This window comes from Nelumbo nucifera, chromosome 8 (assembly GCF_055504915.1).
Source record: "Nelumbo nucifera cultivar China Antique chromosome 8, China Antique-T2T, whole genome shotgun sequence".
In the NCBI taxonomy this organism is placed as follows: Eukaryota; Viridiplantae; Streptophyta; class Magnoliopsida; order Proteales; family Nelumbonaceae; genus Nelumbo; species Nelumbo nucifera.
In genome coordinates this window covers 32,046,743-32,061,235 of record NC_142656.1, presented here as the reverse complement: position 1 = coordinate 32,061,235, position 14,493 = coordinate 32,046,743, and positions in this window count along the sequence as shown.

Sequence of the window (14,493 nt, the reverse complement as noted above, 5' to 3'; positions counted from 1 at the left end):
TTATGAGAGGAGCACCAGGGTCTTTCATTTATCGGGGAAGTTAATTTAGGAGAGTTGCACTAACATCTGCCAAGGGCATCATTTTTTGTGGGGCCGATTGTGGCTCCATCATTTGAGTACATATCTCTTTCAATAACTTGGCATAGGCCGGGATATGTTGGATCACGTCGAGGAGAGGGAAGTTAATATGGACTTCCCTGCTCTCCTCGTTGTGAGTCTCTTTCTTCTTTCGCAACGGCCCGGCTGTGAGTGCACTTGGAAAGGGAACTACGGGTTGGTTCACTATAGGCTCTTCTTCTAAATTTTCCTTTCCTTTTTTTTCCTCCCCCAACTTATGGTCTTCCTGCTCCTTTTCTTCTTCACTAACTCTCTTTTTCTCAAACGGGTCCTCTAAAATCCTCTCACTCCTTAAGGTTGTAATAGCCTTGGTATTTTCAAGCTAAGGGTCCTTAGGAGGTGGTTAAATCTACTATGGAGGAAAACTCGATGGCTGATTCTTAGGGTTCACAACCAGTTGACTTGGTATTTTCCCTACTTCTCTCTTTGCCTTTGCTTTTGCCAGCTATCCTATTTGGCTCTCTAATCTATCGATGGACTACTACTGATTTAGGATCAGCTACTGAAGTTGCATGAATTTGTCATCTACTGTACGGGTCTGAGGAGGTTGTGGGTGAGCCTGATAAGCTTGAGCTGGTTGATTCCTAGGGTACATCTGCTAGAATTGGTTTTATACTTGTGGCCTCTGAAATTGCTAGGCTGTAGAGTTAGATGGATGATGATACTGTTGGGACTGTGTGTTGGTTTGACATGGTTGAGCCGGTTGAGTCCCAAGGTAATCATTGTACTCCCAATGAGTCTGGGCTTCAGACAATTGAGAGTGCACGTCTGGCAGGGGGGTTTCTTGGACTTGGGCCTTATAGGTGAAGTTGGGTTGATTTTCCCACCCAGGATTATATGGGCGAAAGAATGGGTTAGCATTGGGTTGGAAAAATCTGTTGGCCGCATGTACTTGGTTGTGAATGACTGGTTGACATGGGCCCGTTGTAGGGCACTAGCTAACATGATGGGATGGGCTTGCACAGATAGAGCATGTTGGATAGGATGACAAGGTTGGGTATGGGCCACTTTGTTGACGACAAGCAAAGACTTGGTCAAGTCTTTGGGTCATCCCATTAATCTTGTCCAGTTGTCGAGACACATGGTTCCAATCTATCTGTGGATCAAGTTGGAAGTAGTTTCTCGTTCCACAAACTCTGGCCATTGAATTCATTTTATCTTATTTTGTTTTAACCACCCTTTTTCTTCTTTTTTTTTTTGAATTTTGAAATTTAAATTCAATTTAGATTTTGAAACTTAAATTCCTGAAATTTAAATTCAAATTTGAATTTTTAATTTTTTTAATTTTCTCTTTTTTTGAAATTTGAAAATTAAATTTTTGAAATTTAAATTCAAATTCAGATTTCAAAATTTAAGTTCCTGAAATTTAAATTCAAATTTGAATTTTTAAAATTAAAAAAAATGAAAGAAAATCAACCACACAACCTAGGGCTGACCTAGGGTTTCCTAAACTAGTGGTTCAACCAATGTGAATCCTCTTAGGTTCACTTGGAATTATACCACTTCCTTTGGTTAGTTAGGTAAGAGCTGGGGATGTAGGAGGCTCCCCTTGCTCTCGCAATGACCTAATTAAGTAACCACAAAACCCACTTAGGTGTAGCCGTTTAACCTCTTTCCTTAGACACCAACCGCCGGTTATGGGAAGTAATCACAAGTTTCCCTAAAATTCAGCACACCTTTGAACCAAGTGTGAGGCTTCCCTAAAGGATCTTGCTATCCAAATTTTAAATTAGGGTTTAGGGCGAACTGCACGTGAAGGGTAGTGATTTTTGGGTCAAGGAAGGGTGATGAAATCCCCACCTTATCTTATTTAAGTTGGATGCCCTGAAATGGATTAACAGAAAAACAAAATAAACAAAACAAATGCAACTAATTACAATGCATGAACAATTATTTCTAAAATGCAATTCAGCAATATAACATAAAAGAATAAAACAAACTAATTAAGCAAAAGGAATAATTAAAATAGTAAAAAGAAGAAAACCTAACACATTCACAACTAACAAGATGATTTCAACAATTAAATAAGCCTATATGATACATGCTATAGAATATGAAACCCTAATTGTTGGAATGCAAATGCAAGAATTTTAAAATATTAATTTTTTTTATTTTTACTTTTTTATTATTTCTTATTTTTTTTTGAAATTGGAGATTCGAAATTTAAATTTAAATTCAGATTCGAATTAAAAATTAAATTTAAATTCAAATTTGTAATTTAAACTGAAATTCAAAAATTTGAACAATTTCCTATTTGACAATTAATTATTCAATTAAATAACTAAAAAAAGGAATTAAATAATGCAACAACTAATTATAACAAACAGAAAATAAAAGAAATAATTATGCTAAAAACGAAATTAACTACTACCAAAATAAATTCTAACAAGCAAAATTGATATTCTAAAAATCAAACCAAAAATAAAATAAACAAAAGAAAATTATGCAACAATAAATAAAATAAAATAAACTATTTTTTTGTTTTTTTATCTGAAATAAAAGAAAAACACAAACCTAATAAGACAGAAATCCGAATAAGAAATTAAAATAAAGAAAGAAAAATAATACTAAAAAAAATAAATCGGATGAAAAAAATTAATTAAAAAAATCAAAAATCACTACTCTACCAAAAAAAAAAGAGATTTTAAATAGAAATCAAAAATCAAAAATAAAATGGGACGACTACACCTGAAACGCAATCCAATTTCTCTTCTCTTCCCTTCTCTCCCGCAGTCCCGCAACACTCCGGTACCCCACCTTTCACTATTACGTCCTGCAAAATCGAAGAGAAACAAGAATTAAACTGAGATAACAGATCAAGTAATCAAACGAAAATAAAAAAAAAAATAATGAAACAAATCCGGACAAAGTAAATAAAATTTTTTCTCCGTGCTTCCCCGGCAACAACGCAAAAAACTTGGTGTGTCCGGAGCGTGTCGTTAATCACTTCAGAACACTAGTTTAATATTTATAAAAGATTTGGTAATTCTCAAACAATTACAAACGTAGTAAAAGGATGAGAACTGGTCGTATCCACAGGGAAGAGAGGGAAAATTTTATACATACTCAAATTCGTACAAGAGAACACAAGAGGGAAGTGCAGAAATATAAAAATTAATTAATTAAACTAAAACAGATAGAATTTGATCATTGCAGAAATTAAAAGTGCAAAAAATTAAATGAATACAAAAATATAAACAAATGAAACTAATTAAAATGTCTGTAATCCGATCAGAGGTAGCAGTCTTCGGATCTCCCCTTTAACCCTCGAACTTCTCGAGCTAGTTCTTCTGTCTTACTTGGCCGAATTCCAGATCTACAGAAAAGAAAACGAAGATCAAACAGAATGAAAATAAATTGCAAAAAAAAAAATAACGGAACTAGAAATAAAAGAACAAAAATTAAAACTAAAGGTAATGGTTGGGATCCGAATCTAGAGGTGGCAGTAGTGGCTTAGGCGAACTGCAAGCAGGAACCCCTCCTCTTGCCTGGGCATCCTCTTCTTCCTCTACTCTTGAGAACTTCTCAAGATCAGCCTTTCGTCTTACCTGGGGGTAGAAACCAACCCTTTCTTAGGAGCTCTTGGATCCTTTTTATAGAGAAGGGTGGATACAACTGAGATTATAGAGAAAGAGGGGGGCGACAACTGGGTTCTAGCAAAGATATGGGCACCCTAGGGTTTCTAATGAAGGGTTTAGGATGGTTCTAAGTTGATCCTAAGGCTTTGAAGAAAAGGAGAGGGCGCCCAATATTATGTAGGGCTAAGATTTGGGCACCTAGAAATGAATGGAGGAGATTGAGGCGCCTAGGGTTGAAAGGTGGAGATTAAAAGAGGTGAGTGGCGCCCTAGAATGGATGGCTGAGATAGAATATGGAATGGAGGGCTGAGATCTAGTGGTTAGGGGCTGAATTGTGAGGATTAGTAGTTAGGTGGCGCCCTAGGGTTTAAAAATTTCAAAGGGAGTACCCTAGAATGAGTGGTGGAGATTAGAAAGAGTGGAGGGTGGAGATTAAACAGTTGGGGGCGGCTAGGGTTTGCTAAGGAGCAAAAGAATAAGTTAAAAGGCACCCTAAGGTTTGCCAAGGAGAGGGGAGCATGCTAATACAATAGGAGGGGCGCCAAACTGGGTTTAGCAGATAAGAAGCGCCCTCCTGTTCTCAATTTTTCACAAAAAACACCCCCTCTCATTTAGACCTCACACCAGCTTCTTAAAAACTACATTTCAGCCATGTAATTTTCCTAGTTTTCCACAGAATTTGCACAGAGACCCTCAGAGGTCACAACATTGAATTTAACAGGGAAAATGACATACTTTGACTATTCTAAGGCCGAAAATACCCCTAAAATGATGCCCTTAAGGCATCAAAATGCATAGTTATCATTATTCCATTATTAATACTTTTATTTTTATAATTTTAAAATTAAAAATCATTTTTGATATAAATGTAGAGTAGTAGCATTGATAGGTTCAATTTAATATTATATTCTTGAATATTGTATAATTTTTTATTTTTGTAAATAATAAGTATGTTGTTATTTAATGTAAATTAAAACATTAATTAATAATTATAAATATTTATAATATTTAAGATACAAACCATGTAAAATTTATAAATTTTAAGTACTAAAATTTATTATTCTATTATTAATATTTTATTTGTATTAATTTCTTGATATTCAAATAATCTTTTGATATAAATGTAATTTGATAAATTATTTATTCCATTATTTTATAAAATACTAATTTTAAATATTATTCTTTTTAATTTTTAGTTGGAATTGTTATATATAAATATGTATTGTTTATTGGGATTGCAATTAGAGAATACAATTGATAAATATTATTTTATTTCATTTTTAGTCATAGAAAACTAAGTGGCTTAGTGATTTAAGGACTTTGGTGCTAAACTACTAAGTGCACTAATCAATCTATATATGTTTGAATCACCCTAACTGCATATTTTAATAGAAATCACATGTGTGCATATGAGTATCATTGGATATCGATTCGAATCACCAATACAATGTGATACGGGCACATATTTAAAAAATATATATAAATTAAAAGACTTGAACCCTAGTCATTTGTTTTAAAAAATAAGCACTTACCATCCATCCATCATATTTAAGCATATTAAATATTGTAAAATATATTATATATAATATATATGTACATGATACATAGCATATTAAATGTTGTAAAACATTGGAACAAACTACATGCTAAAAGGAACTCTGCAGTGTTTTTTCTTATTTGCACTACAGGACCGTCATTCTCAACTTTGAAGCTCGTGTTTTATTCTTCTATTGATTCCCATTTATTTTGTAAGAGCATTTTTTTTTTTTTATCCGAAGGCTACAATTGCAGTTGTTCGTAGCAAATGCTCTAGTGGGTTGGATTCTACTATTTTTATTTTCTATTGGTATTTCGTATTCTCTGTTCAATGTTTGATCATAACCTGAAGAGGATACCGAATTTGAATTTCACACTTTCATGTATAGGCTAAAGAAACTGATGAACCCAGTGAGTTCAGTAATTTCCCACTTATCCTTTTTTTTTATGATCGATGCTTTATTTTTGGATTCAAACGTTCTTCCTCCCCCATTCATCCTTAGATAGATCTCACTCAGAAATTATTTCTACAAACAAGTGGTTCCCGGCTTAAGATATTAAGTAGCTTTGATTCTGCTATAAAAAAAGTAGTTTTGTTTTCAGTTAATGCATTTGTTATTAAATATTCAGTGTGTTTGCTATTAAGTAGCTTTTATTTCAGTTAATGTGTTTGTTATTAAGCATTATATGTGTTTACCTTTTCTATCTACGTGATGATGAGTGAGCAATATAATTCCTGTATTATGTTCTTTAGCTAGTGTTTCCGAAGCGTCGCTGACCCAGATGGTTGGACCGTTCAGCTTAGGCAACTAGTTCCGTTTCATCTTCAACCTGGTTATTGACCAAAAACTGTTGACTTGATCAGCGACTTGCTGACCTAGGCAATTGAATTATTGACCCGTTCGACTCGATCAACAGTTATTGGCTGTTTTTTATTTTAACTTTTTTTTTTAAGTTGGAATGAGCCGTATATCCGAACCATCGACTCGGAAACTGGTGGCTAGAATGGTTCCTGATGAGGGGTAATTTGGCACGACCCATTAGCATGCGGACACGTGGAGCGACCTGTTGATTAGATGACATCTCAACATTTTCCAACACCTCAACACGCCAGGTTAGCTCGGGCACCTCGGGTACCTCAACTAAAATCGAGGTCCGAGCAGCTTGTCATGTCCTGACCTGCCAAGGTGCCACATAGCACTCTTCTAGAAACTACGGAAGCTCACCTATATAAAGGGACCACCATCATCCTTGTGAGGTATGCGTGATTTATCTCTCAGATACTAGCATTATTGCTTTCAGCTCTCTCTAAAATCTCTAATTCGCTAACTTAAGCTTCGAAGTACCCACACCGGGTAAAGTACCTTGGGACCTCTGATACTATTTTCTTACAATTCGACCAGCCACGCGTTAGAGTGATGTTTGAGCTACCTTCCAGCAGGGAGTGATCAGATCGCACATCAGTTCCAATTTCGAGTCAGTTTTTAAAACCTTGTGCTTAACAATGTTGTTGAATATTTCACTTGTTATATATAGCCTTACTTCGTGCTTTTCACTCTAGGAGTTTCCCATGTGGGTCCCACCTTAGTTAACTAGGCTTTCTTTTTCTTCTTGCTTTTCTTTTTTAAAAAATAATAAAATATAAAATAAAAAGTAAAAAGCATAAATAGAAATAAAAACTTACATTTATATATATAACCTAAAAGCAAAAGGTTGCATGGTGGATGCATTTGCCAAATGGAATGTTTTTTTTATATAACCTAAATAAAATCTTATAATCTTTTCCTTTTCATGCTTTTAACCATTACCATTACAAATTTAATTAATTACAATGATTCCATTGAATAAAACAAAAAAAAAAAAACAATCATAACTTGTTTAATAAACATATAATTATTTACAATGGTGCCATTGCTAACTATTTACAATGATGCCACTAATAAAATGAAATAACATAATAAAATTGAAAATAAAATTATATATTAATGTATTATATAATTATTGTATATATATATATATGGCCCGAGCCCACACAGGACCGTGCTATGCCATGGGCTGGGCTAGTCCACGGGCCAAGTCTTAGGCCAGGTCAGGCCACGAACTAGGCTAAGTCATGTTTTTTAAAAATTTTGAAAAAAAAAATGAAACTTTTAACCTAGATTAAAAAATAGACAAAAAATAAAAAAAAGATCTTAAAAATTTTATTTTAGCCCGTGTCGTGCCGCGGACCGGGTTGGTCAATGGACCAAGTCTTAGGCCAGGCCGAACCACAAACTGGGCTAAGCTTGTTCATGGGTTTGGTAGACTAATAGTTCAGCCCGACCCATTAACAATGCTAAATTAATTAATTAAATGATTTGATATAGCCTTTACCAATCTTGTGTTGATAATACAAATTTTTATTTAATTTACTTATTTTACTAAATTATTTAATTAGTTAATAATTTAATAATCTAATAAATTATTATTGCTAGCAAAGTAAGACATAGAATCGTGTATATGTTTATATATATTTACTCTCTCACTTGATTGTCTATTTATCTCATTTATTTTACTAAATTTATATATTCACTAAATTAAATTAATTAGTATTTAACTATTTACAATTATTCCACTATATAAAACAAAAATACAATGACAAAAGTCATCTCTCCCTCTTTCACTCTATTGCTTGATGAATGTGATTATTTACTTATTTTATTAAAATAAATATATTATTATCCATAAATTCTTATTTATTTTAAATAGACCTTTTTTCAATAAACTTTTAATTAAAAAATTTACCTTTCACAAATTTTTTTCCTATATAATAATTTACCTTTGACAAGCCACTTACCATCATGTTTTTCAGGGGCTCCTCCACTAGTATAATAGTAAATAAATAAATAAATAAACTAATAATGACAAAACAATTTCGTGCTTAAGCTTGTTTTAGGACCCCCCCCCCCCCCCCCCCCCAATTGTGAGCCTCACCCATTAGAAATGGGAGAGGAGTGCCTAAACCCTTCCCTCTCCATTATGACTCTTACCTAGACTGGTTCATCCAGTTTCTTGGGTTTGGAGTCACTATCAAAGCCAAAAGATTTTAAACACAGCTCCCTAAGGGCCCATCACCTCCGCTTCTTTCAAATGATGGGTGGGAACTCCAAATCAGCCGAAGTGAACCATTTTCCGACACTCACATAGGGTGGTATTCATTGGGGGTGGTACGCCACTGAGACCACAAGAAGATCAGCATTTGCTTGTTTGCCTTGTTTAATGAAAACAAGAAGCTGAGCACAACCTCTAAGAATAACTACAGGCTCTTCTACCCCACCGAAGAGAAGGTTTATGAGATTCGATTATGCCAGAGGAGGTGAAACATAAGAATACAGCATTGGTCGAAAGAGCTGGGCAAGGTCGATCAACAATGGAGGAAGTTTTTGACAAGTTCGTACAAACAAACATGGTGTGCAAAGATTTGTATTTTCTTATTTGTAGTATAAGGGTTTTCAAGATGATAATAAGATTGTTAATTTCTACTAAGGGGGCATTCTTTTTTTGGATTTTGAGAGGGGGGAAAGTTGGTCAATGAGATTTTGGTTCCCATTGACCAAGAATCCCATGTTCTTTTTCAGTTTTATGTGGGGATCAGGGAAAGTTTATTTTCCTGGGTATCCCATCTCATAGATGGATCAATAAATTTCCCACATAGTGGGTAAGTTGCCAATACTTACCCAAGTAAGTGTTTCACAGAAAAAACTTACCCAAGTAATTGCATTTACCCAAATAAATAACTTACTGAAAATACGAAAAGGCCTAAAAGGAAAGGAACATTTGAGTTCCCTTTTCAAAGTTAATTGGTAAAGTTGCATTAATTGGTCTTATTCTTTAAGTAGGACTAAGTGATTATCTATGATTATTGATGGTGCTTCTTATGGCTAATGAATTGTTTATAGTAGTAGCAAACAAATGGAAACATGCATGAAAAAAGACCTTCAAAGTAGTTACAGAATTAAGCAAGATCATAAGTCTGGAATTACGTTTTTTTTTTCTTCTGACTAATGGGTTCAACTTTGACACCGGAAAGACATCATATCTGAAAAACTTGTGACCAATCAACCAATATCATAAACTTATTAACCAATCAGATGGTATTTAACAAAATTCACATGTGGGCTTTGATTGGTCAAAGCTCTTCCCATACCATATCTTTCCCGCATCATAGATTTTCCTTATATTTAATACATTAGTAATAGTTCCCTTTGGAAAAAGTCAGAAAAGGAGCTAGCGAGAAAGTGTGATACCTTGGTACATGCTTTTGGGGAAAGATGGTGGTTTTTAGGTGTTCAAATCTCCTACCCACCAGAACCCTACCGACATATCACTCTATACATGGGAAATCTTCTCAATGTACAAGCTGTAGTGTCCTGTGCTGTGGATAATTGTGGGTTGGAGGTCCAGATTGAGACTTTAAAAGTTCCAATTTCAATTAACAATCTCAAAGGTCTGAGAGAGAGAAGAAAAAAAGGAAGAACACGAAAGGTTTGACTTGCATCTTCTCTCATACTTTTTTAATTTTTCTTGTTATTATTTTTGCAGATATGTAAATCTTACCAAATAAATAAATAAGCTCACATTTTCTGTAACCACTGTTGCTCAAAATCTTAAAACCGGCCAACAAAACCTGAACACAATTCCTGTTTGCATTGCTAATTTGCTATGGCTCCGTGCTTTAATGGCGGGTGCTGAGCACAATTCTGCATCAGGATGTTTGCTCCAAAATGAGCAATCTGGTAAACAGGTGCAACATTACCTTGTCAAACGCCTCCATAATTGTCAGACACCAACCATACGATTAGGCTGGTAAATGAACAGTTCACATCTCCGCCTCACAAGGAGCCGCCCCACAGTACATCTCCGTCGTGTATTAAGAATATATTTCGATGATAATATCACTCCCGATGGAGATATTCCCAATACACGGAAGAGATGTGCTGTGGCGCGGAGATGTGAATTCGTAAATGAAAGTACCAAGTGATAAAAGTAGAAACCAAAACAGACTGTTCCATCCAATTAAAGCAGAGACCTTTTTATCATTGCCCACGTGCAGTTCACGCATTATGCTCGCCAATCTGAAGAGAGGTGGGTTCGTTGTCAGAAGCCTAATGGGAGGCTTGTGGAAAATGATATCACCACCCTAACAGAGAGTCTGTGTCGGACCACCTAACACACAACCCAAAAAATTTAAAGTAAAACTGTCGTCTGTCGCTGACATGGCATTCCTCTTCTCTGTAAATGCAAATGCCCAATCAATAGAGTCCGGTACAAATGGGGCGGATTGGGTTAGATTTAAAAATCGAAATCTTTTAGAGTTAGAATCGGAATGATCTATTTTTATAGTTTGTTTAGTTCAAATAAAAATGAAAATGAAAATTGAAATGGGATTTTATTCCTAAAAGAGGGGAAAGAATAGCTATCTCAGTAGAAATGGGAATGAGATTCTGATTCCATTCAACCAAATAATTAAAATCGAAATAGCCCATTCTGATTCCAATCCCAAACCCTTATTCCCAAGAAACAAACGGGACATTCAGTTGATGCTGAATTTTTTGATGCATTTAAGTGGGTTTGAGTCCGAATAGGACTTCTGTTTGGGTTTTTGTTTTATTGGGTTAGAAGCTCTTATTGATTAATCAGTGAACATAGAAATTTGATATATATGTATATGTGTAGAATTGGGCCAAGTTTAGATTAAAATAGGATTAAAGATAAACTTGGCCCAAATCCAAATTACCTAAAGGCTAGATCCAAGCCCAGCTAAACAAATAATCCATGCCTGAGGAGTGAGGACTAAAAATACAAGCTAGTACATTCTTTTTTGTTTTTTAGAAAATAATGAATTCTAGGGAAGGATAGGGCTGTCAAACAGGTTGGGTTTGGGTTGGGACAAGGTGGTCCCAATCTTAAACCAATGATTAATTGAGACAAAATCTTGGCCGTAGAACCATTCCGATTAAATAATTGGGATAATTTGGTTTATACTAAAATTAATTAAATAATTACTTAAAACATAAAATTTTGATAATATAAACTTAATAAAAATGACACTAAAATACTATTGTTAATTTATCTTTTTTATGTGTTTTGATCTCTTTAGCTTAAACACATGGCAGCCTAAAAGGGCATCTTATAAAGTTACTAGCAAGGGTCGTACAATGCACAGGAAAATCCAATATCCAATATGATGATAGAAGAGATTAAGAAGAAATGCAAACACTACATCATCCACCTTAGAAAAAAGTATTTTATATGATAAAAATAGTTAAATAAATAATTGGTTAATTCAAGATAATTAATTTATTAATGTACTAATAATAGAAAATAAAATCTTTTTATTTACTAATTGTGAGAATCCAATTTTTGCTTGGTCCTTTCACCTTACCTCTTCATACCCTCCTTTTAAACCCCAAAACTTAAAATCACAACCAGATTAAATTAAGACTTTACAAAACCAAAATTTCCTCTTTTAATACAATTCATGGGACAAATAAAAACCTTGAGATCAACATCTCGACACCCAATCAAATATGGCCTACAGACTTAAGAAACTATAAATTAGTCACACATCCACTGTTTATTGTGCCAATTCCCTTTCTAACAGCCCCAAAATCAAATCTAACACATCCATCACCTCAAGATCACTACGATACAATCAACTAGCAAATCATGCCACAAATCTATGATAATCAACTATAAAAACACAAAGGTCCCATTTTGATGGCCTTAAATGATTACCAAGATTGACCATTTCTTTCTTAATCTGTGCCTACCCACCAAATTCCAATTCGAAATTCTCCCATTTGACCCACCATTAAGCCTAAATCCTATTTCAGCAAACCTCGTTGATTAGAATTTATCATCCATCATCCCAATTTTATTTGACCAATCAAACGTCGCCACTATGTTAAGAAACTCAAAAAACCCCAACACATCAAATTTCATGACCAAACTCCTCCATTTCACCATTGAAAAAGGGAAATTTCATTTCGGGCCCTCTTGTTGATTGATAAACCATAAGCTAAGACCATGATTTGAACCAAATTTGTAAATCTACACCTCTGATCAAAGATCCATCACTTCCATCAAATTCAGGACATTCAAAAGTACCTACCCACCAAGAAAACCCAGCACATCAAATTTCACTACCTAATTCATCAATTCGACCATTAAACTAAAAATATACCATTTCGACGCACTAGATTAAATCACCACATCATTTATCCCAATCTAAAACCTCAAAAGGGTGATAGTTGATGTCAAACTCATTCTTCACTTATTCAAACATCTGGACCAATGAAATTGAGTCTAATAGACCCAAAAAGCCAAAAAACCTAAAGATACCCCCGTTTAAAACTAAGAAAAGACAAAATAGTTTTTGTAAGTGGGTCAAATTTACATTTAATGTCACCGAAAGCCCCAAATAAGAAACTGCTATGTTTCACTAAAGAAGAAAGATTTATTGGGCACCATTTTCTTTGAAAAATCTTTACCCATTTTTGTGAAAAAGTTGTCTTCATGTCCAGAGGCTCTCTGATTTAATAAATTTTAGAACTCTTCCCTCTTTTTCTCTATAAATACAAACCCAACTCGATCTAGAGGGAGGACCTTGGGCAGACCTAGGGTAGATCTAAAGAAAGGAGAAACAAAGGAGAGACCTCAAAAGCATTCCCTAACCTCTATAGAAATCCCATTCCCAACTATACCTTTGTAAAACTCTAAATCCATCAACTGTGTTTCAAACCTGAAATTTGCACAAAACCTCCAAGAAGTCAACCAGACCAAACCTCTATTAAGCTAATTCAACCACTCTTTTGATCAATTTGATTGCTAGAATATCGCTGACAAGGTTACACACGAGAGGTATGTCTTTGAACCCATTTGTATCTCGAGTTTGTTTTTTCTAGGTTGCTTGAAGTTCTAAGACTTTGGAAAACCATTGTTCTCAACTTCTTCTAGACTGAGAATAAAGGCAAGAGGCAAGGGTCTTTGGGAAACTAGTACCTAAGACTTGATAACATCGCCTCAAAGTCGGTCTCAAGAGAAGTTGAGAGCATGTTTCTCCAAATTTTAGAAATTTCAATAATAATTTCTATTGTTTTTTGTAAGAAATAGAGCCAAAACAACTCCCATATTAGGTTACTACATCAGCTTGGAGAGAGGGGTGCCTAACACATTCCCTCTCCCAATCCTTGAGACCCAAATTCTCTTAGTTGTGTGCCTTTTTTTGTGGAGAACAGAGACTATCAAAGAGATAAATCAAATTTTTGAATCTGAAAATGAGAGCCCATTTTCTCTAAAAAATGGGTGGCAATTTTTTTTTTTTGCCGGCCATAAGCTTCCTGGAGCTCACAGCTAACGACTCCACTAAGGAGGTAATAAGGATTGTTATGGGGTGTTGTTTGGGTCCATTTCTGCGCCTTTTGTTGTACGATTTTAAGACTTGAAAAGTTTAAAAGTTACTGGAATGTGAATTAAAATTGCAACTTAAAGAAGCTTGTCGTGAAGGACCTGCCCAGCTTGGCAAAATTGCATTTCAACACTTTTTACCATAGTGAGATCCCCTCCCAGCGATCTAAAATCACATTTCAGTAATGCTTAGCGTGGAAGACCCCAATTTAGACTCAAATTACAACTTGGCAATACCTAACTTAGTGCACCTTACCTTGTTGCACCTATAATCAAAATCACATCCTAAGCCTCCACCTCAACCAAAATCGCATCCAAAATCTCCCTTGGAATAGTGTCTCCATCAAAATTGTAGCTCCTTTCATCCCCATCGCAACCCAGAAGTTCAAAATCACAACTCCTTTCATCTCCATCATAACCCAAAAATTTAAAATCGCAGCTCCTTTCATCTCCATCGCAACCCAGAAGTTCAAAATTACAGCTCCCTTTAACTCCACCGTAGCCTAGAACATCAAAATTGCACCTCCCTTTAGCTTCATCACAACCCAAAACTTCAAAATTTCACCTCAAAACTTGCTCATTGTAACCCAAAACATCAAAATTGCAACTCCTTTCATCTCAATCGCAAACTAGAACATCAAAATCGCAACTCCCTTCAGCTCATCGCAGCCTAGAACACCAAAATCGCACCTTAGAAAGATTTTATCACACATTAAAGAGCCTTCATTGCACCTTAGAAAGCCTCCATCACACCTTAGAAAGCTTCCATTGCACCTTATAAGGCCTCCATCGCACCTCAAGACATACCCAACGC